Genomic DNA, 25,085 nt, shown 5'->3' on the forward strand with positions numbered 1-25,085 from the left:
GCAGCCCTGAGTAGTGAGGCTGCATTTATACCAGTATATGGAGTTGATAAAAAGACTCTACTGCAACTTGGATCACTGGAAACAGATCAAGCATGAAACACCCTTGGAAAATTAGGCTGCATTCATATATGGACAGCAGTTCATCTCACTCATTATCTTTTTATGCTCATGGTTAACAGCAAAGCATCTGGAGCCAGATTGCTTGGGTTTGAATCCTGGTTCTACTTCTTACCAACAGAGTGACCCTGGGCAAGCACCTAGCCTCTTCAGTTCAGTTCAGTCACTCAGTCGTGTCTGACTCTTTGTGACCCCATGAATTGCAGCAGGCCAGGCCTCCCTGTCCATCACAAACTCCCGGAGTTTACCCAAACTCAAGTCCATCGAGTCGGTGATACCATCCAGCCATCTCATCCTCTGTCGTCCCCTTCTCCTCCCGCCCCCAATCCCTCCCAGCATCAGAGTCTTTTCCAATGAGTCAACTCTTCGCCTGAGGTGGCCAAAGTATTGGAGTTTCAGCTTCAGCATCAGGCCTTCCAATGAACACCCAGGACTGATCTCCTTTAGGATGGACTGGTTGGATCTCCTTGCAGTCCAAGGGACTCTCAAGAGTCTTCTCCAACATCATAGTTCAAAAGCATCAATTCTTCAGCACTCAGCTTTCGTCACACTCCAACTCTCACATCCATACATGACCACTGGAAAAACCATAGCCTTGACTAGACAGACCTTTGTTGGCAAAGTAATGTCTCTCCTTTTTAATATACTCTCTAAGTTGGTCATAACTTTCCTTCCAAGGAGTAAGTGGCTTTTAATTTCATGGCTGCAATCAGTTTATACTTAGTGCCTTTGTTTTCTTGTCTAGACTATGGGGATTATTTTAATCTGTCTTGTAGGATCTTTGTGGGATAAAACATATAGTGTTCTTTGCTTAGTTCCTTTAATGTAGGGGGTAGCTTACTAACATTAGCTATTACCAAGCATTTTGAGCCCAGCTATATAGAAGAGGCCAAGGACTGAGGGAGGGAAAGGGTAACAACCAGAATTCAAATCCAGCTTCTCCCACTTCAGAGTTCTTTCCCTTACTGTCCTTGTGCTGTGGAGAAAAGCTAGTGCTGAGCCAAGTGAGGGAAAGAGTCAGGGTACAAGAGTCCTTGTGTGGGGCAGAGAGGGGGATGGGAGGCAACCAAAGAATGAGGTGAAAGTGGAGAGGAATGAGTGTAAGCAGTTACATGCCCTGGAGTTTGGACAGAGCTCAGGATTTAGGGGATAAAGAAAAGAACTCTGGCCTCAGGGGTTGTGTAATAAATCCCCTGTCATGAGGATGGGCAAAGGAGGAGGGTGTTGGGAATAAGAGGTTAAATAGTTCAAAGAGCATATCTGTAGGAAATGGGGCCCCTTTGAGAAAGCTTTCCAAAGAATTCTTCCTGAAATGTATGGTGTTTTACTTTCTGTGTTATGGGCCTTGGATATGACCTTGAAGGAGATAATCATGGGAAAAGTGAGAGGCATGACGAGTTGAAGATGATGTCCTCACCCCTTGCTTTTTCATGTATGACATGCGCGGATTTGCCAATACTTGGAAAATTTTCCTAGTGTCGCCAACTGGTGTTCTCCAATCCATCCCCCAGATATCTTTATTTTTAATTTTCACCTTCCCTAGCTGGCCCAAGCCTACTTACTATTCATGCCTTCTGTACATCCTTTATCACATATTATTGAACTAATTCATTTTTCTGCCTAAGGCACTAAACCATGAACTCCAAAGATATTAATTTTTGAGTGAATGAATGACTACGAATGAATGAATAATTGTGTGAGATATTCAGAGAAAGGATTACCATCCTATCTTTATTAGTTTTGCAGGAGAACTGTAGCAATTTATTTGAAACTTGGTGACTTAAAACAATATAAATTTATTGTGCTATAATTCTTGGGGTCATATTATTAGATCAATATCACTGGGCCAAAATCAAGACATTGGCAGGGTCATATTCTCCCTGGAATCTCTCGGGTAAATTCAGTCCCTTCCCTGCCCCACAAGCTGCTCCTAATGTACCAATTGTAGGCATATTTACAATTTGAAGCTCATCCTGACCGTAGGATGGAGTACAGAGCTAATGTGTTATTGATAAAATAAATCATATCCTTAATTTTATATTAATTAATGGATGTGGTATGGGTAGAGGAATTCAATGTGTTAATATTAAGGCAAGCAATAGAACTGAGCAATGATAAATATTAATACAGAGGAAGCTCATGAGTATAGTGATTCTTTAATAATCTTTGGCAATTTGTATAGGTATTCCATCGAAGACAATAAACTAGATGTTTTCTGAAGTTATGCACACCCGAAAACTTTTTGTACCATTAATATTATGAGTGCTATGGCTAATTAAATAGGAATAGCTAGTCACAGGGCTTCCCAGGTGGTGCAGTGGTAAAGAATCTGACTGTCAGTGTAGGAGACCACAGGAGACAGGTTTGATCCATGGGTCAGGAAGATCTCTGGAGGAGAAAATGGCAACCCACTCCAGAATTCTTGCCTGGAAGATCCCATGGACAGAGGAACCTGGAGGGCTATAGTCCATGGGGACACAAAGAGCTGGTCACGACTGAGCGACTGGGCAGGCTCGAGCACTCAGGCAACTAATAATAAATCATTGAAGTGAAGCGAAGTGAAGTTGCTCAGTCATGTCCAACTCGTAGTGACCCCATGGACTGCAGCCTACCAGGCTCCTCCTTCCATGGGATTTTCCAGGCAAGATTGCTGGAGTGGGTTGCCGTTTCCTTCTCCAGGGGTTCTTCCCAACCCAGGGATCGAACCCAGTTCTCCCGCATTGTAGACAGACGCTTTACCGTTTGAGCCACCAGGGAAGTCCTCATAAGTAAGGAACTAAGTGTAGTCATTCAGTCGTGTCCGACTCTTTGCGACTCTGTGGACTGTAACCCACCAGGCTCCCCTATCCATGGGATTATCCAGGCAAGAATACTGATGTGGGTTGCCATTTCCTTCTCCAGGGGATCTTCCTGACCCAGGGATCGAACCTGGGTCTCCCACATCACAGGCAGATGCTTTACCCTCTGAGCCACCAGGGAAGCCCAATAAATCATTACTAATGAACATATTGTTAAGAATTGCCCCTCTGAATAGAAAGGTTTAAGTGTTATACAATTACCAGGCTTTGCTACCTTAACAAAGCCATCTTGGAGTAGAGCTAATGTTTATTGTTTTGATTAAGACGATCTCATCTATTTAATATAAAAACTTTCAAAAGATCGGCCTTATTTCTGTTGCCCTTTTTAAAATATAGAAGCCTGTCAGGAATGGTATGTCTGTTAGTGCTAGACTTCCAATATTTAGCAAAGATACAGGCAGAGGTTTAAATGATTGCCTTATCTTTTGTATATCTTGCTCATCATTTAAATTACGAATAATGATACAAAGCATAAGTCTATCCCACTGGAGTGGGTCGCCATTTCCTCCTTCAAGGGATCTTCTTGACCCAGGGATCAAGTCAGAATCTCCTACAGCCCAGGATTTATTTATTTTATAACTGATAGTTGGAACCTTTTGGCTCAGCCCACTTTGCCTAACCCCCATCCCCCACCTCTGCTGCTGCTGCTGCTGTCGCTTCAGTTGTGTCAGACTCTGTGCGACCCCATAGACGGCAGCCCACCAGGCTCCCCCGTCCCTGGGATTCTCCAGGCAAGAACAGTGGAGTGGGTTGCCATTTCCTTCTCCAATGCATGAAAGTGAAAAGTGAAAGTGAAGTTGCTCAGTCGTGTCCGACTCTGTGTGACCCCATGGACTGCAGCCCACCAGGCTCCTCCATCCATGGGATTTTCCAGGCAAGAGTACCGGAGTGGGTTGGCATCGCCTTCTCCGTCCTCTGGCAACCTCCAACTTTTTTCTGTGTAAGTCCAGTTGTTTAATTTTATTTTGGATTAGACATTTAAGTGAGATGATGTCTTTCTTGGTCTGACTTATTTTAGTTAGCATAATGCCCTCAAGTTTCATCCATGTTGTCACAAATAGCCAGATTTCCTTCCTTTTTTATGTCTGAATTACATTCCATATATATATATATATGTACATGCTCAGTCACTTCAGTCATGTTTGACTCCTTGTGACCCTATAGACTGTAGCCTAACAGGCTCCTCTGTCTATGGGGATTCTCCAAGCAAGAATACTGGAGTGGGTTTCTATGTCCTCCTCCGGTGGATCTTCCCAAGTCAGGGATCAAACCCGTGTCTCTTGTGGCTCCTGCATTGCAGGCAGATTCTTTACCACTGAGACACTGGGGAAGCCTCTCTCTCTCTCTCTCTCTCTATATATATATATACATATATATATATACACACACACACACACATACATGTTTTATCCATTTATAAACATTTTGTTTTTTCATTCATCCATCAATTAACACTTAGATTGTTTTTGGTTTTTTTTTTTTTTGACTGTTATAAATAACATACTGTATCCCATAGTGGTTTCACCAAGTTACATTGCCATATATAGTGCACTAGTGTTCCCTTTTCTCAATATTCTTGCTAACACATTTCTTGTCTTTTTGTTAATAAGCATTTTAACAGTTGTGAAGTGATCATTCATTGTGGTTTGACTTGCATTTCCCTGATGATTATTGATATTGAGCACCTTTTCATGTGTCTGTAGGCCATCTATATGTTTTCTTTTAAAAAATGCCTATCCAGATCCTCTACCCATTTCTAATCAGATATATAATTCTGCTACTAATTTTATGAGCTCTTTATCTATTTTGTATACCAAGCCTTTATCAGATATATGAATTGCAAATATTTTCTCCCATCTGGTAGGTTGCCTCTTCATTCTGTTGATCACTTTCTTTGCTGTGCAGGAGCTTTTCAGTTTGACCTCTATGTTATATCCCACTTGGCTTTTTTGCTTTTGGTGTCAAATCCAAAAAATCATTGCCAGGACTGATGTCAAGGAGGTTATCACCTAAGTATTCTTCTAAGGAGTTTTAGGATCTTTTGAGCTTATGTTCAAGTCTCTAGTCTACTTTCAGTTAAATGTAAGATAGTGGTTCAGCATCATTGTTTTGCATGTTACTGTCCAGTTTTCCCAACACCACTTATTAAAGAAATTGTCTTTTTCCCATCATATATTCTTTACTCCTTTGTCATGAATTAATCAACCACATATGTGTGGGTTTATTTCTGGGATCTCTGTTCTATGTCAATGATCTATGTGTCCATTTTTATGACAATACTGTATTGTTTTGATTACTACAGCTTTGTAGTATAGGCTGAAGTCTAGGAGCATGATACCTCCAGATTTGTTCATTTTTCTCAAGATTGCTTTGGATACGTGGGGACTTTCATGCTTCCACCTTTAAAATATTATTGAATTTGGTTTTTTAATATTTTGTTAAAGATCCTTGTGTCTATGTCCATCAGATATTGGCCTGTAATTTTCTTTTCTTGAGATATCATTATTTGGTTTTGTTGCCAGGATAATACTGGCCTCATATAAAGAGTTTGGAAGTGTTTTCACCTATTCTATTTTGAGAAGAGTTTCAAGAGGATCGGTATGAGTTCTTCTTCAAAGGTTTGATAGAATTCACCATGAAGCTGTCTGGTCCTAGGCAATTTGTTTATTGAAGGTTTTTGATTACTGATTCAATCTCCTTACTAGTAATCAGTAAGTCTAGATTTTCTCTTTTCTTCATGTTTCTGGCTTGGTAGGTTGTACATATTTAGAAATTTATCCATTTCTTCTAGGTCATCAAATTTATTGGCATGTAATTGTTCACAGTATTCTCTTAAGTACCTTGTATTTCTGTGGTATCACTTGTAATATCTTTTTTCTTTTTTTTCTTGGAGAGTCTAGCTAAAGTTTTCTCAGGAGAAAGGAACAAGTTTTAAAATACCATTTTTTCGTTTAAGAACAGATTGCAACAAACAATGTATTAAAGGCTCCCAAGAAGAGTATAAAATCATTAATTATATAATTGTTTTCTATCATAGTATAAAAGGGAATTACTAAAACTACTCTTGCCACAACTGTAGTACTTCAGTGAAGTAGGACTGAAACAGGTGTTGGATCCTCTATGGCTGATGGAAAGTGAGAGGTGTAGTCCAAGTTAAGCACATTTTCTGGTTGCAGCTCAAAGTAAACCTCAGTTCAGTTCAGTTCAGTTGCTCAGTCATGTCCGACTCTTTGCGACCCCATGAATCGCAGCATGCCAGGCCTCCCTGTCCATCACCAACTCCCAGAATTTACTCAAACTCATGCCCATTGAGTAGGTGATGCCAACCAGCCATCTCATCCTCTGTTGTCCCCTTCTCCTCCTGCCCCCAATCCCTCCCAGCATCAGGGTCCTTTCTAATGAGTCAACTCTTCACATGAGGTGGCCAAAGTACTGGAGTCTCAGCTTCAGCATCAGTCCTTCCAATGAACACCCAGGACTGATCTCCTTTAGGATGGACTGGTTGGATCTCCTTGCAGTCCAAGGGACTCTCAAGAGTCTTCTCCTATACCACAGTTCAAAAGCATCAATTCTTCTGCGCTCAGCTTTTTTTATAGTCCAACTCGCATCCATATACATGTGGTCACATATACAGCGGTCACATACACGACCACTGGAGGCTGAGACAGTGAAGAAACTACCTGCAATGCAGGAGACCCAGGTTTGATCCCTGGGTCAGGAAGATCATCTGGAGGAGGGCATAGCAACCCACTCCAGTATTCTTGGCTAGAAAATTCTATGGACAGAGAGGTCCTGGGGTCACAAAGAGTCAGAAAAGCCTGGAGCGGCTAATCAGTCATTGCAATGTGATTATAAAAATGTGCCTAAAGGGTTGTTAATTAGCCACAGACACAACCAGGAGGTTGATAGGAGGTGGGGGAAGGACAGGGGGCTGGGAGGGCAGGAATGGCCCAGTTTCTTAGAGCATGGTTATGGTCAGCAAGTCCCCAGGACAAAGTCTTGTTGTGTAACAATCACATGGTTCCCGGGGAAAAGCCAGCTAACGCCTCAGGTCTTGACCCCTCACCCACTCCTGGGAGGTCACTCCTCCCCACACCCTGTGTTGGTATCCACGTGTCTGTCAGACACCCCCTCCTCAGGGAGATCTCAGGCTGTCCTGGCAGCCCTGCCCTTAGAAGACAACAGCTGTTCCTTCCTGAGTCTCCCTGTTCTCCAGGCTGAGCACCTTCAGCTGTACTCACAGGCTTCCAGATGCTTCCCTGCCCATTGTGCAATCCCACCCTCCCTGCCAGGACCTGAGCTTGCCTAGGAGCACAGACATCAGTCTGATGGATCAGCCCTGTGGGTCCACTGTGTGTGGAGACAACAGATAGGAATCTAAGATGGTGTCATGTCTCAGGAAAAAAAGCTCACCTGATGCGTGGGGAGTTATGTCAGGTAGAGTGGGCCAACTGGCTTGATTTTGTGGAACACAGGACTTTGCTTAAAACTGACATTCCCAGACAGACTGATCAGCCTCAAGGATGGCCTCTAAGCAAAGGGTGCTGATATTTGACTTGTGCCCTTAAATTGGGTCTGGTTATCTCTGGGCATTCTTCCCTCATACAGTGTGCTGTGAGCTTCCTGGGGCTGAGGTATCATCCCCTCCTGTACCCCTGTACTCAGCACAGAAACCGACCTGGAGGAATGCTCAGCCCAGGTGTGTGGAGAGAGAGAAGAAGAGAGAGATGAAGTGCTTGCAGGCTGGGTAAGCGCAGCATCTACCCACTGAGTCAGTCAGCACTCAGCCCTGTGGCGGGGCGGATGTCGGGGATAGAGGGCATGAGGGCACACTGTAGGGCCAGTGTTTTTGCAAGAGAAGAAGTCTCAGTCATTATCAGCAGAGTGGAGCTAAGATGGGGCCTGTTAGAAGCAGCCACAGAGAGACAGACAAAGCCCTGTTTGTTCACGGATGTTGTTGTATTAGATTTCCAGGTTATTTTGAATTTGAGAAATCAATATCTTTCTTTGGGTGCAATTGTCACTTTTCTGAGCTAAGGGTTGACACATGGAACCATTAAAACACTTTCACTGATGTTCCCATTTCACTAATGGCCATTACATAATATATAGAGTCAGTACATAGATAATTTCTCTTACATATATTGTATTACTTATGGTGCTCAGATTACTTATAATGGCTCAGATTATAAAGAAGCTGCCTGCAGTGACCTGGGTCTGATCCCTGAAATGGGAGGATCCCCCTGGAGAAGGGTACAGCTCCCACTCCATTATACTTTGGAGTATATTGGAGAATTGCAATACTTACGAGAATTCCAGGGACACAGGAGCTTGGCAGGCTGCAGTCCATGAAGTGGCAAAGAGTAGGACATGACTGAGCTACTAACGGAAACACATGGTACTTAATCATCTCTCTATTTCTACTGGTCTAATATAGCAATTGCAATGAAATATTTCTACTTGTTATACTACAGATATTTTTTCAGTGCCTGTGTTATTGGCACAGTTAGAAATTAGAATGCCAACTTAATTGGGTTGAACAAATGACATGCTCAGGAAGAAGGATTTGCAGGCATCTGGCTTTGCTGGGCACCAAGCAATCAAAAAAGCTGTCCTGGTCCTCTGGGCCAACTAGAGGAGATCCAAGAAACCTAGGTAACATAGCTGGAGTGTTAAGAAGCTCCTAAAGGTCAGTGCCTGCACTGGATCAGTAGAATAAGGCAGACCAAATGATGGTCATGACTTTGGGGCACAGAGCAGCCCTCATAATGCACTCAAGCAGGACATGTCTCAGTCCAGGGCAGGATTGTCAGCCCCCACTAGAACAGGAGCTCCATAAGGGCAAGGATTCTGTTGCTCACTGTTGAATCTCTTGCTCCTAGGATGGTAATTGAGTCAAAGTAAGTCCTCAACATATAGGTATCAAATAAATGAATAACTGAGGTCATCTACCCACCTACTCTTTCATGTACTTGATATTCACTGTGGTGGAAACATTATGGGATGTCTGCCCAGCTATTTGTTCCGAGATCTCTTCCCTCACAAACTGTGGGTCTTTGGAAGGCCTATTCACCTCAGCCACAGTTGATTGTAACAAGTGGATACCTTGGCCATGATATTAGAATCAGAGTCTTAGAATAGGATTCAGTAGGGCCCCTCAGGCTTAAGGGTGGCAGAATGGGGAAACATGCCAACCCCAGAAGGCTAGACATTCCCTTCTCCACCACCCAGACCCAGCTGTGCAAGGACAGACACACCCAAGCTGTGTCTGTTGATTCATGACTGTATCACCACCCCCTAGAAAATTGTCTGGCTCAAGGTAGAGCCTCCACAGACACTTGCAGAGGGATGACTGCATGGATGTACAGAGAGAAAGAACGGGAGATGCAGTCCTGGCAGCCCTCCAGTCCCTGGTTCTCCTCTTCCACACCCTGGCTGCCCTTGCCCTCACGCTCTGTGAGATGCCCCTGAGCCCCAGGTTTTTTTGTGTGTGTGTGTGCTTCCTTCTTTCCTACCTTAGCTCTGATTCTATCTGATGCTTGCAAACAGAATTTTGTATTAAAACTCACTCATCAATCCTACATGTACTCATTCCTTCTTCATGAACTTATTGCTTCTTTGAAAAGTGAGGCTTAATCCCTATGAACATGCTCTACACTCACTCTAAAACAGGGATGATAGACATGAAAGACAAGCCTGTGAACATGATGCCAAGCAATTAGAACAGTGAATGGAAACATGACAAGAGAGGCACCCAGGGAGTCTTGGGAATCCTGGGAAGGACACCTTGGGGTCAGCAGCTTTGGGTTTAAATGAGCTCACCTGGGTACATATCTTTTACATGAGTTTCCTCATTCTTCAGTGAAACAAGATCAAGTAATAATCCCCCCTCATACAGGTTTGCCTTGAGCATTACGTAAGCCTATGAAAATGTTTTGTACTCCATGGAGTTAATCCCTGAACATTTGTCAAGCACTCATAGTGTATAAAGTTCTAATGGCAATTCTGAGTGAGAAACAAACAAGGAAACTAAATCAGATATTAGGCCAAGTTCTGGAGAGATATTAGAAGTCTGGATCCAAGTCTGGCTTATCAGTTCTAGTCTTTGATCTCTGTGGATACATTCAGAACCATCTCGCCATGCCTGTGTAAACATTAAAACTTACCTCAAGCACTTGACCTTAAAACAGAGTTGCTGCTGTTTTTTTATTTTTTGCTCTTGTTATAGTTCTAGAGGAACAGAAACAGCAACTAAACAGCAACAACTTCTGAAAAGGATAGAGAAATTCCCATGTATTCATCTTCAATTTCTATAGGTGAGCAAGGTTAGCCCTGTGACCTCTGACCCTGATGACATGAAGGTGGTCCTGCGAAGGACAGGTGGAATGAAACCCCCATGCCAGCAAGAGCAAATCTTCCCTCTTGGGTACATGCCACTTGGTCCTGAAATTCCAATGGAGACTGGCCCTTCAGCATCAGTACGTGACTCTCTACCAGCCATCCTTGAAGCCTGAGAGAGTCAGGGATGGGAAGCAACTTTGTGGTGGGTGAGACAAATTGATAGCTGAATCAGGAAGGGAAGGCAGCTCATAGTATTATTATTATTATAAATTGTCATGATAGTAGCAACAACCCTCTGAAGTAGTTTCTCAGATCTAAAGAATAAGAGATAACAAGTACTCTTAGTCACATGAACTCTTGTTATTAAGTGCCAGATGTGTTCCCCCACTCACCACAAATAGAGAAACCCTGCATGTAGCAAAGAAGACCCAGCACAACCAAACAGACTAAAATAAATTTAAAATTTTTTTAATTAAAAAAATAGCCCTATAAGCTGCACAATATTATTCTTCATATAGTAGAAAGGAGGAGATTCTTTCATGACCTATCACTATGGATAAAACTTCTGAGATGTCTCAGTTTTCTTAATTTTTTCTGTACAATGCATAAGCAATAACGACTATCAAAGGAAAGAGATTTTTAAATGTTTTCAGAATGTGATTATATTTCAAACATATATGAGTTTTTTATAACTCATTTTAAAAACCTTTTATTCCCATGTAGTTGATTTACCTTGTTCTGCAGTGTTAGGTGTACAGCACAAGGATTCAGATTCCTTTCCCTTATAGGTTACTACAAAATATTGAGCATAGGTCCTTGTTTCTCCTACTCTTTCTCAACATTTATCTCAAACTGTCACATCTTAATGGAACAGCCATTTTGGAAATTCACTTTCCTGAAATGTACTGGCCTTCCTGCTTTTTCCTGTCACACACCTCCTTCTGACAATGTTGGTTCCTCCTATGTAGTCCCCAGTCACCCCCCTGATCCAGTCTCCCTGACCGCCCCCCCACACACACCCATCTGTGGTCAGGGAATTGTTTTCTCCTGTTGGAGGGGCAGATCTGGTTCCAATACCAGTGGATACTGACCCCAGCCTTCCACCATGATATCCTGAAGTCCTCCGTGGGGCTCATGCCTACTCTGTCCAACTGATGGTGGTGAGTCCACCTCTCTCTCATCTGCACATATCACACCAATCTCAATCCACAGCTCACTCTCAAACAGATATATCCATCAAACATCCATCAGACACAGCCCCCCAGTATAATGCGTTCAACCCCAGAGACACACACATTACACACTAGAAGTGTACAAAAACATTGTCACGTGCTGAAATTCCCTTATACAGCCAAGCCTGTTCCCTCTTGCGGACACATGGACACATTATTACCCATCTTATGTGACACACACCTCAACACACATGTGCTACTGCCATATAGAGATAAGAATTTGGGACTATGGTGAGGCTGCATCTGGGCCCCCAGAGTCCTGAGCTCTGGCTGGGAAGCACTCTTCTGGGACAGATGCAGTGATCAAGGGGAGAAAGTCTCACCTGCAGAAGGAGGGAGAGCTAGAGAAGGAGAGGAAATGCAGGCCCTTGGACTTCCTGGACATCTCCCTCTTTGCCAGAGTGAGTGTGGGCAGGAGAGGCCTGAGCCGTTGGTCAGAAGCACACAGGAAGGGCAGACCCTGCACTCTGACCCTGCCTCCACAGATGGAGAATGTGAGCAGCTTATCTAACAAGGACCTCCATGCCAAGGTGGAAAAGTTCATGTTCAAGGGTCATGACACCACAGCCAGTGGCATCTCCTGGATCCTCTATGCTCTGGTCTCCCACCCTGTGCATCAGCAAAGGTGCCTGGAAGAGATCCAGAGCCTCCTGGGGGATGGCACCTCCATCACCTGGTGAGTGTCCCGGAGATGGAAGAATCCTGTCCCACCTGAGGTAGAGAGAATCCCTGGTTGTCCAGTCTGGCTTGCCCTCAGATGGGCTTCCTTTTGGGGACCATCTGGACCAGATGCCCTACACCACCATGTGCATCAAGGAGGCACTGAGATTCTACCCACCAGTACCAGTTATTGGCAGAGAGTTCAGCAAGCCCATCTACCTTCCCTGATGGACATTCCTTACCTGCATGTATGAACTTCATCTCACCACTCAGCTAATCACTCTGTAGGACCACGTGGTACATCAGAAATCCACATGTGCTTTTCCAGTTGTGGGATGACATGACTATTGTATCCAACTTAAGGTAATTATTTACTCTGTAAAGTCACTTGCTCCTTGGAAGAAAAGCTATGAGTAACCTAGACAGCATACTATAAAGCAGAGCCATTACTTTGCCAACAAACATCCATCTAGTCAAGCTATGGTTTTCCAGTAGTCATGTGTGGATTTGAGAGTTGGACCATAAAGAAAGCTGAGCACTGAAGAATTGATGCTTTTGAACTGTGGTGTTGGAGAAGACTCTTGAGAGTCCCTTGGACTGCAAGGAGAGCAAACCTGTCAATCCTAAAGGAAATCAGTTCTGAATATTCATTCGAAGGTCTGATACTGAAGCTGAAACTCCAATACTTTGGCCACCTGATGCGAAGAACTGACTCATTAGAAAAGACCCTGATGAGGGGTGAAGGAAAGTTATATGGCTCAAAATAGCCTGGAGTTAAAACTCCCTTCCAGGTCCTCCCCACCATTCTATGCAAAACAAAGAACTCTCTCACCTGAGGAAAAACAAGGACATTAAGGTTGATTATGCCCAGCTCCCAGCTGGTCCAGCCTCTGGCTGATCTCCAAAATTCCTTGCCCCAGCTGTTTAAGAGATAACTACTCCAAACAACCTTGGAGAAGAACAGGCCCCCCTTAAGACAGTAACTTTCCACATACATGCTTATATATGTTCACTCTTTTCTTGGGTAAGTGCAGCAGCTCACTAATCTGACTGCTGCCCCCTTTCACCTCATTAAAGGTGATCTGTTCCTGTAAAGTGCTGGTCTCGTTCTTTTTCTGAACCTCGCCTTCTCTAACTCCCTTACCTTACATTTTTGGTGCTGAAACCCGGGAGGTTGAGGTTCCTTCTCGTTCTCCACAGCCAGCTCTTTAGAGCGTGGAAGCCTGCCGAGCTCACTTTCCCACCCGGGCTTTGAAGACCTCCTCGAGAGGACGACCTGTGCCTTCTTGAGCAGTACAAGTCCTGGGTAAGGGCTTTATTGGTTTTCCACGTAACCTGACAAATATTGGCCTGTCTCTCTCTCTTCCTCTTTTCTCTACACTTTCTTTTCCACGAGACCGACCTACTCCAGGACAGAGGCCTTTTGCCATTCGGCCACTCTACATGCAACATTCCACTCCAGCTGGCCCCTGGATTAAGGTAAGATCTGGATGGTGTTCTAGAGGCGCCCTAGAACCCAGTCCTCTCTGGACCCCGGGGACCCCTGGCCTAGGGCCACTCTGTAGACGACAGTAGGGGACACTCCACCTCGACACAGAACTCTCCTCTCGTAACTCCGATTGCAACTACGGGTGACGACTCAAGTTCCCAATAGGAGCCTCTACTTGCCTTTCAATTATGGGGTCTGGCCAATCTGTCCCAAAAGATTCCCCTCTGGCCTGTGTTCTCAAAAATCTCAGATCACTCTTACTCACTGAACTCAAAGCTAACCGCTTAAAACAACTCAGTATACAGATCTGGCCTCAATACCAATTAGACAACCAAAACCGCTGGTCTGAGTTAGGGACTTTCGATTTCAGTATTTTATCAGATCTCACTAACTTCCTAAAACAGAATGGCAAATGGCCAAGGCTTCTGAGACCTTAAAGCAGTCCTTCTCTCTACAAAGACTGTTCTACCTATCAAATTCTCCTCTGCTCTCTCTCCCCCTCCATTACAAAAGACTCCAAATCTAAAACCCTTAGCCCCCAATTTGACCAGACAGATGAGCCTCCTCCCTACTGCCCTGGAGAAAAAGCTTCTGGAGATAAGATCCCATCCTCTAGCCCTTCCTCCTCCAAAACAGAAAGTGATGACTCCAAAACCCCCCAAAAGATTCCCACCTCCATTGGCCAGGACCTAAAGCAAACAAATTTCCTTTCAGAGAGGTAGTGGGACCAGAGGGCCCTACATGGGTTCATGTGCCTTTCTCGATTTCTGATAGGAGCCAAATTGAAAAAAAAAAAAAATTGGGATCCTTTTCAAAAAATCCTACCAGATACAGAAAAAATTCCTCTGCCTTACACAGATCATTTAACCTAAAATGATCTTTATTACATCCTAAAAACTAAGATCATGGCATCTGGTCCCATCACTTCATGGGAAAGAGATGGGGAGACAGTTGGAAACAGTGTCAGACTTTAATTTTTGGGACTCCAAAATCACTGCAGATGGTGATTGCAGCCATGAAATTAGAAGACGCTTACTCCTTGGAAGGAAAGTTATGACCAACCTAGATAGCATATTAAAAAGCAGAGACATTACTTTGCCAACAAAGGTCCGTCTGGTCAAGGCTATGGTTTTTCCAGTGGTCATGTATGGATGTGAACGTTGGAGTGTGAAGAAAGCTGAGCACTGAAAAATTGATGCTTTTGAACTGTGGTGTTGGAGAAGACTCTTGAGAGTCCCTTGGACTGCAAGGAGATCCAACCAGTCCATCCTAAAGGAGATCAGTCCTGGGTGTTCATTGGAAGGACTGATGCTGAAGCTGAAACTCCAATACTTTGGCCACCTGATGCAAAGAGTTGACTCATTGGAAAAGACCCTGATGCTGGGAGGGATTGGGGGCAGGAGGAGAAGGGGACGACAGAGCATGAGATGGTTGGATGGCATCACCGACTTGATGGACATGGGTTTGAGTAAACTCCGGGAGTTTGTGATGGACAGGGAGGCCTGGCCTGCTGCAATTCATGGGGTCACAAAGAGTCAGACACGACTGAGTAACTGAACTGAACTGAAATGCCACTTTAACTCCTGATAAAAAGAAACGGATATGACAGACAGCCCGGACTCATGCTGATCAGCTCCATAACCAAGATAAGACTAATCTGATGGTTGATGATATAGTCCCTTTAACTGAGCCATGGTGGACATATCAAACAGGCGACGCTGACATCCAGTACCTGAATCATGATCACCTGTTTACTAGAAAAAATAGTAAAAAGCTCTCACATTCATATTAACTACGATAAGATTAGGGAAGTGACTCAAAAAAAAGATAAAAATCCTGCCCTTTTTCTTTTACGGCTTCCTGAGGCAGTCCAAAAACACACTAATCTAGATATTTCCATCCCCGTCAGACTTGGGTACCTACATGTCCAGTTCATAAGCCAATCAGCCCCTGATATTTGCTGAAAACTACATCAGCCAGAAAAGGGCCCTGAGACCCCCCAAAGAGATCTTCTAGAAGTAGCCTTCAAGGTGTTCAGTAATAGAGAGGAAGAGGCTAAGAGAGAAAAAGACCATGAGAGAAAAGCTAAATATGCCCTTTTGGCAGCAGCAGTTAAGAGAAGAGATCAACCCGGCCCAAGTCATCCCAGACTAAAACTTAAGACTCCCTCCCGGACCCTGCTTCCGATGCAACCAGTCAGGACACTGGACAAAACCATGCCTAAACCCATGGCCCCCCACAAAAACATTCCCAACCTGTGCTCAGTGGGGACACTGAGAGGTGGATTGTCCCCAGGGATGCCCTGACACCCCTGGGGAGGTCCCAACCTCCCAGACCTGGAGAGTGAAATGTCCACAGGGACACCCTGGCGCCCCTGGAGACATCCCCACTTCTCCCCAAAACCCCAGCCCAACACTACGAGAGTTGTTCCAATGACAGGCCCCAGGTTCCAGCCCCCTGGTCTGTGTCACGAGTTCAGAACTTACGATAGATGGGTAGTGGCTGAAAAAAAAGACCTACTTTATAATAGACACTGGAGCCGCTTTCTCTCTCTTAACTTCCTACTCTGACCCAACTCAAGACTCAGAACCCACAATCAAGAGGGTCTCTGGAGTTCCCTTAAGGCCAAAAATCAGCCCTTCATTACTCTGTCAATTTAGAAAATCGACCCTCATACACTCTTTCCTCATAATGCCTCAGTGCCCAATGGCACTCCTAGGGAGAGATTTGTTATCCAAATTGGGAGTCTTTATTACCATAACCCCCCCCCCCCCTCATCCTGATACAGTCTCTATATTCTGCATGCAGGTGGCACCTAGACCATCCCTATCCCTCACCCCTAACCTTCCCTTATATCAACCCGCCTTAGACCCCCAAGTCTGGGACACTGATCACCCATCCATAGCCAAACATCATCCCCCAGTCCACATCACCCTAAAGGACCCCTTGACTATAATCGCCCAACAACAGTACTCTCTCACCCCGGAGGCCCACAAGGGACTTAAGCCTATCATAGACCATCTTCTTCAGGCCTCTTGTCTTAATTCCTACCCATTCACCACACAACACCCCTATTCTGGAAGTAAAGAAGAGACAAAACTCTTGGAGACTGGTCCAGGATCTGTGAAAAATCAATGAGGCCATCATGCTGACATTCCCAGTAGTCCCTAACGCTTACACCCTTCTGTCTACCACACCCCCGACTGCAACCCAATTCATGGTATTAGATCTCAAAGATGCCTTTTTAACCATCCCCCTCCACCCCCCCCCAACCCCTTTTCACCTTCACCTGACAAGACCCCAAGACTCATGTTTCCCAACAACTAACATGGACAGTTCTCCCCCAGGGGTTCAGAGACAGCCCCCACTTTTTTGGACAGGCTTTACAAAAGGACCTACAGACACTTGACCTAGCCCCAAGCCTTCTCCTCCAATATGTAGTTGACCTCCTCCTTTGTAGCCCAACCCAAAAACTCTGCCTCCAACATACTGCCAAACTCCTTGGGGCCCTGGGATCCTGGGGTTATCGGGTGTCCCAATCCAAGGACAAAGTAGTACAGACAAATGTCACCTCCTGGGGCTCTCCATATCCCACCAACAAAAAAACTATTCCCCCAGATAGAATCCAGGCCTTAATTAACTGTACACTTCCAAAAACAAAAAGAGAACTCCAGTCTATTCTCTGCCTCCTAAACTTTTTCCGTATCTGGATCCCTAACTTCTCCCTCATTGCAAAGCCACTCTATGAAGCAACTAAAAGATGTCTAGATGAGCCCTTCTTTAACCCTTCCTTGTTGGACAATCCTATTTGCCAGCTCACCCAGAGCCTCCTCCGAGTGCCAACTCTCCACCGGCCAGATCACACCATACCATTCTCTCTCTTTGCCCATTCCAACCAAGGACAGGCCCTGGGACTTCTATGTTAGTGGGCCGGAGACACCTGGGCTCCCATAGACTATCAGTCAAAACAGCTTGACATGGTGACCAATGGGTGGCCTCCCTCCATACAGGCCATGGCTGCTACCGCAGCCTTCGTACCTGAAGCAAATAACCTCTCTAGACATGCCCCTTTAATAGTCTTTTCTCCACACACCTTCCGAGACTTACTATCCCATCGGGCTTTCCTCTCCCTTCCCCTTTCCAGGGTACAGGTCCTACATGCCTTTCTCCTCGACCCTCAGGTCTCATTCTCCCCCTGCTCTCCCCTTAACCCCACTAGCTTATTACTCACGTCCGCTACAACAGACCCCCTCCTTCATAGCTGCAACCACCCTTGTAATAACTGAAGCCCAAAAACTAACCCGAAATGCTCCTCTAAATGTATGCTCACCTCATTCCTTCCAAGATTTACTCTCCCATTGGGCTTTTCTTTCTCTGCCCCCTGCTCGACTACAAATCCTCCACACACACCTCCTTGACCCATCCTTTTCTTTTATGCCTTGTAAACCTCTTACTCCTGCTAGCTTACTTCCTACACCAGATGCAGAAACAAAACACCTATTTCATGACTGTGTTCAGACCTTAGGTATGACACTTAACCCCTTTAAACATATAACTGATCAGCCCCTTACTGACCCCAAAGTTCCATCCTGGTTCACAGATGACACTGCCCAAAAGCAAGCCCCATTTGGGGCTCGATACACTATAGTTCAGGGACAGCCCAACAAAGTTATCCCTCCTCACCTCATCAAGTCAGCCACACTCCAACTCACACATCCTCACTACAGGCTGAACTGATAGCTCTTACACAAGTTTGACCCTAGCCAAAGACCAAAAGATAAACATTTACACTGACTCCAAATATGTCTATAACATATTACATTCTAACATTATAATCTGGAGGGAGAGGAAATTCCTCACTTACGAAAACACACCTATTCTCAATGCTTCTTTTATTTCTGAACTCCTCCATGCAGCTCAGCTCCCAAAACAAGCTGCTGTAATACATTGCTGGAGACATCAGCGACATAGTCCTATCTCCTTTTATAACAACATAACAGATCAGGACATAAAGCGGCAGGCCGCCTCTGTTAGTCCTGTCTTTATTATAGCCCAAATTGATGAGCCTAACATCCACACGTTACTTTCATATTTACATTCGCTTTTCCACCCCTCTGCAAAACTACTTCAGGCTTTCCTTCAGAACTTTTTTAAACTAAGGACAATGTGACTTATTTAAATAATCTGACCCAAACTTGTATTATTTGTCAGCAGACAAACCCTAACATTCGCCCCCCTCCTTTCCCCACCCACCAAATTCAGACATCTTCCTGCACAAGACTGACAGATAGACTTCACCCACATGCCACCTGTAAAAAGGGTTACATTTCTCCTAGTCTTTGTAGATACATTTTCTAGACAAGTTGAAGCTTTACTGACTACTAACAAACGAACCCCTACTGTGGCTCAGCTTATTCTTACGGAAATCCTCCCAAGGTTTGAAATGTCTTCCTCCCTCCAGTCTGACAACGGGCCCCCATTCACATCCCAAATCACCCAAAATATTGCACAAGCCCTTCCAGTTCCTTAGGGGTTTCATATTCCTTATCATCCCTCATCTTCCAGTAAGGTAGAGAGAGCCAACCAAGTCCTAAAAGAAACTCTGACCAAATTAACGATCAAACTTCATCAAGACTGGACTAAACTCCTCCCTTTAGCCCTCTTAAAGTTCCAGGCCTTACCAAAAAAAAAAAAAAGAAAACAACCCTTAAATGTCAGTCCAAGGTGAGGGTGGGATGTTGCGAAAGAACAGCATGTATATTATCTATGGTGAAACAGATCACCAGCCCAGGTGGGATGCATGAGACAAGTGCTCGAGCCTGGTGCACTGGGAAGACCCAGAGGAATCGGGTGGAGAGGGAGGTGGGAGGGGGGATCGGGATGGGGAATACGTGTAAATCTATTGCTGATTCATGTCAATGTATGACAAAACCCACTGAAAAAATAAATTAAAAAAAAAAATAAAATAAAATACTAAAAAAAAAAAAAAGTCAGTCCATTCGAGGCCATGTATGGGAGGCCCATAATACCTTTGGGTCTTCCCCCCTCCCAAGACAGTCCCAAACCACCTTCCACCTTCCTTTTCCTTTACTTGCCCAGATATGAGATGCCCTTTGGCAACATATGAATAACTTACTCCCTCGACCACACCCCAATCTTCCATACCCATCCCTTCAAATAGGAGACAAAGTCTATATGACAGTTCAGTCCCACTCAGATCTAACCCCCAAATGGCAAATACCCTACATGGTAATTCTGCTAACCCCTACTGCTACAAAATTAAAAGAAATCACCCCTTGGGTACACATCACCCAGTTAAAAAAAAAAAAAAAAGGTTATGCAGCCCAATGATGAAAATGCTTGCCAGACTAATACTTATCAAGTTTCTCACACAGGCCCTACAACTCTAAAGTTCTCACGACTTCCACCAGCCCCAACTGGTGACAGATGAGCCTGTCGGTTTCACAGCTACAATTATTCCTGAAACAACTTCCAGCAGATATCTGGGTCTCGAGTCCTCAAGGATCCATGCTCGAACACGTTGAAAATTACATCTCCAGCCTGTGTCTACAAAAAACCTTTTATAACTTTTACCCCTTCTCAGACCATTCATTTTTATCATCCTCCTTCTCACCTGTGGACCTTGTTTGCTTAATCTTTTCCAGAGATTCCTCCAAGACCAAATCCAAGCCATTTCCCAAGGCCAAGTCAAGACTGTTCTTTTGCTTGAGACCCTAATGGCTAAAGTAAAAAATCAACACTATGAGCCTTAGACTCCCTTCCTCCCAGACCACTGATCCCTGACCCTCATTTATCAGCATGAAGAAGCCTTGAACATTAATGGCACCCACCTCTCTTTCTCTTTTTCTATATATTCCTTAGGGTCTGGAATGAAGGAAAGTTACAAGGCTCAAAATAGCCTGGAGTTAAAACTCCCCTCCAGGTCCCCCCACCATTCTATGCAAAACAAAGAACTCTCTCACCTGAAGAAAAAAATGGACATTAAGGTTGATTATGCCCAGCTCCCAGCTGGTCCAGCCTCTGGCTGATCTCCAAAATTCCTTGCCCCAGCCGTTTAAGAGATAACTACTCCAAACAACCTTGGAGAAGAACAGGCCCCCCTTAAGACAGTAACTTTCCACATACATGCCTATATATAGTCACTCTTTTCTTGGATAAGTGCAGCAGCTCGCTAATCTATCTGACTGCTGCCCCTTTTCGCCTCATTAAAGGTGATCTGTTCCGTAAAGTGCCGGTCTTGTTCTTTTTCTGAACCTCGCCTTCTCTAACCTCCTTACCTTACAATGGGAAAGATTGAAGGCAGAAGGAGAAGGGGACAACATGAGTTTGAGCAAGCTCTGGGAGTTGGTGATGGACAGGGAAGCCTGGAGTGCTGCAGCTCATGGGGTCACAAAGAGTCAGACACGACTGAGCAACTGAACTGAACTCAGATAAGGTGTATGAAATGCATGACACAGAACCTGAACACATAAAAAGGTCAACAAACAAATGTTTGCTCCTGAATGTCGTCTTGTAATAGACACTAAAAGTCTAATTCCTTGAGATGTGAAGGCTTCAGAGAAGAGCAGACCAAAGCCAGAGGAGGTGTGATTCTACCATATGGGGTCTAAGTATAGGAAGGATCAGGAACTCCACTGTTATGGGTCAGATGGTCCAGTCTCTGAGGAGCCCTCTGATGGGTGGCAGAGAACAGCTGATGATGAGGTCTGAGAGCCCTGCCATGGCTGGAGGCCACCCACTGGCTCACCTCCCAGTGGGTCTGAATCCCAGCCCTGCCCCTTCCCAGTTCTGTGATCATAGACACATCCCTTACCTCTTGGAGGCTCAGGGGCTTCATCTTATCATGGGGACAGGACTGCCTTCCTTGAGGGCTATGTGAGGATTAAATGAGTTACTTCACATTCCCCAAGGGCCATGGCACTTGATAAATATAGGTTGTCACCTGAGTTGCTCCTAAATGTAACCTGTGAATTATTTTACTGCTCAATTCGGGGCCATGGTCAGCTAGTCCTAATCTCTGCTCATGTGCTTTGTCATTCCCAGCCTGCCTGTCTTGTAAGACCACCATTTCCTTCAGATACTGTTGCAGAAGTTTGTCTGTTGAGAAACCAAGCTCCACATTTGGAGAGTTGGAAAACTCAGGTTTACTACACTGGAGCCCAGAGGAGTTAACACTTCCAGTTCTAAGGCTTGAACAACCGAGTTACAGAGTTTTTATAGACTGTGCATGACACCAGACTTTAGTGGGCATCTCTGACTCTTTATAGACTAGTTCAAACTAGGGATCTCATGCAGGCAGAAGCAGCAGTTAGGACAAGGCAGAGGCGATGCCTGACCTTTCCACAAACAAACATGGTTAAGTAGGAGTACAGGGGCTGGGTAATTGACAAGGGTGAGGGAGGTAAGTTTCAGCTCCTAGCGTTGTAAGTTTCTGTCTTCCTGAAACTATGTAATTTACATGACTTTTCAGGAGCTAGCTGAGTTGCAGAAACAGAAAGAGCATGAGGTTATTTCCAGCTGGATGCAAGGTTTTAAATTTTCCTCTTCAGTATCATGGCCACAGGAGAAGGGGATTGGATGCTCTCTCCACACCAACTCCTTCACCGGTTCCTGCTCTGTGATATTTGTCCCCTGGTGGATTGTTGGGAGGAGTTTGACCTCACCTGTCCTGGCCCCGGTACTCTCTCTTCAGGTGTTTGACCCATCCTAGTCTGCACCGGGTTCTGCTGGACACAACCATGCCTTCCTCCCCTTCTCAGGATGATCCAGGTGAGGCCTTTGTACTTGGGAAAGATGTGTGACTGGTTGCTACCCGATGTGTGTGACTGTCTACATTCATATGAAGTATACGCAGTTATGTTCTTGTATGCTGATGTGTTTGTTAAGAAGAAGGCATGGGTCTCCATGTTTAAAAATTCCATCAGGGCCTGCCACGGAGATATTGACCTCCTGACATCCACAATGACTGGCCACATTTCCATGTCAGTGGCCTATCTAAATTATTCTTGGATTTTCCTCACTTTTAGAGTGAAACATGTATATTATCATATGTGAAATGAATCTCCAGTCCAGGTTTGATGCATGAGACAGGGTCCTCGGGGCTGGTGCACTGGGATGACCTAGAGGGATGGGATGGGGAGGGAGGGGGGAGGGGGGTTCAGGGTGGGGAACACATGTACACCCATGGTGGATTCATGTCAATGTATGGCAAAACCACTACAATATTGTAATTAGCCTCCAATTAAAATAAATTTATATTTAAAAAAAAAGAGTATGACTTTTTAGTTTCAGAAGTTTTTATGAAAGTTGAACTTCAGATGTTTGTTTTCACAATTATCAGTCATCTTTAAAAGTGTTTTTCTCTTTTATCACATTCCTAGTCCAGCCCACTGCCTTTTCTGCTTAATTCATCAACTAGCCCCTCACTGTATCTGTCGTGTTTGCATGAGTTTGGATTTCCAGCTTCCCTCTGTGCCCTGAGGCTTCAAGTCATGTCTGTGATCAGTTACAGTTGCCATTTGAAGAAAGTTACACAGTCATGTGTGTGTTCTCTATTTCTGTAGTCCATCTGAAGGAAATTTTGGCTGCATATTCCTATAAACATTATACCTTTCCCAGCTGTTAAAATTCTTTATGTGTAGCAGGGCTTATATTCCACAGTCCTAAAATCCAAACAGTCTAATGTTTACTATACTCATTTCAGTCTGGGTTGGTTTTTTCCGTTTAATTAACACTGTTCAACTATAAAACTATGTATTAAGCCTGTCAGTGTGTGCCAAGTCCTGTACTAGAAAATTGGAACATAAAAGTGAAAGAAACAAATATCGCTATTCAAAACAAACATGGGGGGTGGGGTGGGGTGGGGCTTCCCAGGTGACTCAGTGGTAAAGAATCAGTCTGTCAATGTAGGTGATGAGGGTTCGATCCTGGATCCAGGGATCCAGGAAGATCCATCCCTGATCCAGGAAGATCCCACATACCACAGGGTAACTAAGCCCGTGCACCACAGCCTGTGCTCTAGAGCCTGGGAGCCACGACTTCTGAATCCCCGTGCTGCAACTACTGAAGCCCACGAGCTCTGGAGACTGTGCTGCAACAAGAGGGGCCAGTGCAATGGGAAGCTTGTGCACTGCAACTGGAGTGTAGCCCCTGTTCTCCACAACTAGAGAAAAGCCCACATAGTAACAAAGACCCATCACAACCAAAACTAACCAAATAAATAAAATTACATTTTTATAAAAATGACAGACATGATGTCCTGTTGCCATTCTGACTTCCTTACTGATTCTGTCTTGTCATGTCTGGGGATTCAGGTCCCTGTGTTTCCGTATAGAAGACAAGGACTGGAGGGTGTGGCCCCCCTCACAGCATACAGTGCCTGACGTGGCCTGAAAGCAGAAACTGCCTGTGGACCTGTGAACAAAGTTCTACTTCACATTTCCTGACACATTTGACTTGACTGCCTGGCTTAGAGTGTGGACGCTCCCCAACAGGATTTCCTGCTGAGAGCAGAATTAGGAGTTACGAGCTAGTCCTTAGAAAGGTGGGCTTTGTCATAGATCAGGGGGAAACTCTGGACCAAGGCTTGTATAGTGAGTTCAGTGTTTCATGTAAGGAAGGGATCAGGGCTGGGCCACGTGGAGGACAGCCCTGAATCCCTGTTCTCAGCAGGGGTTAGAAGCCTCTGCTTGCTTCCTTTTTATCTCCCAACCCAGGAACTGCATCGGGAAGCAGTTTGCCATGAATGAGTTGAAGGTGGCCGTGACCCTGACCTTGCTTCGTTTTGAGCTGTCACCGGATCCCTCCAGGAGCCCTGTGCCCCTTTCAGTCACTGTGCTGAGATCCAAAAATGGGATCCACTTACAGCTCAGGAAGCTCCTCTGATCCAGCTGAGGACAAGGACAAGCTCTGAGGGCCCCTGCCTGCCATCCTGTCTTGCTGTCACTTGCTCCTGTCCTTGCCTCTTTGCCCACTCCTGCTTCGATCTGCCCACCTGCTAGCCTGCCTCATCTGCTGCCTCCTGCCCAGCAGACTTCTCTCCTCCACTCTGTCTAATATCTCCCTTTGTTCCTCCCCTTCTGCTTGCCTGTCTTTCCCTGTATTCACTTCTTTTTGCTGCTAAAATAATTAACCACAGTATTAGGGACTAAGAGGCCTTCCCAGGTGATGCTAGTGGTAAAGAATCTGCCTGTGATGCAAGAGACATAAGCTCAATCCTTGGTGGGAAAGATCCCCTGAAGGAGAGCAGGGCAACCCACTCCAGTATTCTAGACTGGAGAATCCAATGGACAGAGGAGCCTGGCAGGTTACAATCCATAGGATCCCAAAGAGTTGGACATGACTGAAGTGGCTTAGCATGCACACACA

At 44.9% G+C, this 25,085-nt stretch overlaps 1 pseudogene; it reads left to right on the forward strand.

Annotated features, from left to right (window-relative positions):
- The first annotated feature begins 9,331 nt into the window (after window positions 1-9,331).
- On the forward strand, window positions 9,332-24,602 carry LOC133039992 (cytochrome P450 4A22-like; annotated as a pseudogene).
- The last annotated feature ends 483 nt before the right edge of the window (window positions 24,603-25,085 follow it).

This window comes from Dama dama, chromosome 20, assembly GCF_033118175.1.
Source record: "Dama dama isolate Ldn47 chromosome 20, ASM3311817v1, whole genome shotgun sequence".
NCBI lineage: Eukaryota > Metazoa > Chordata > Mammalia > Artiodactyla > Cervidae > Dama > Dama dama.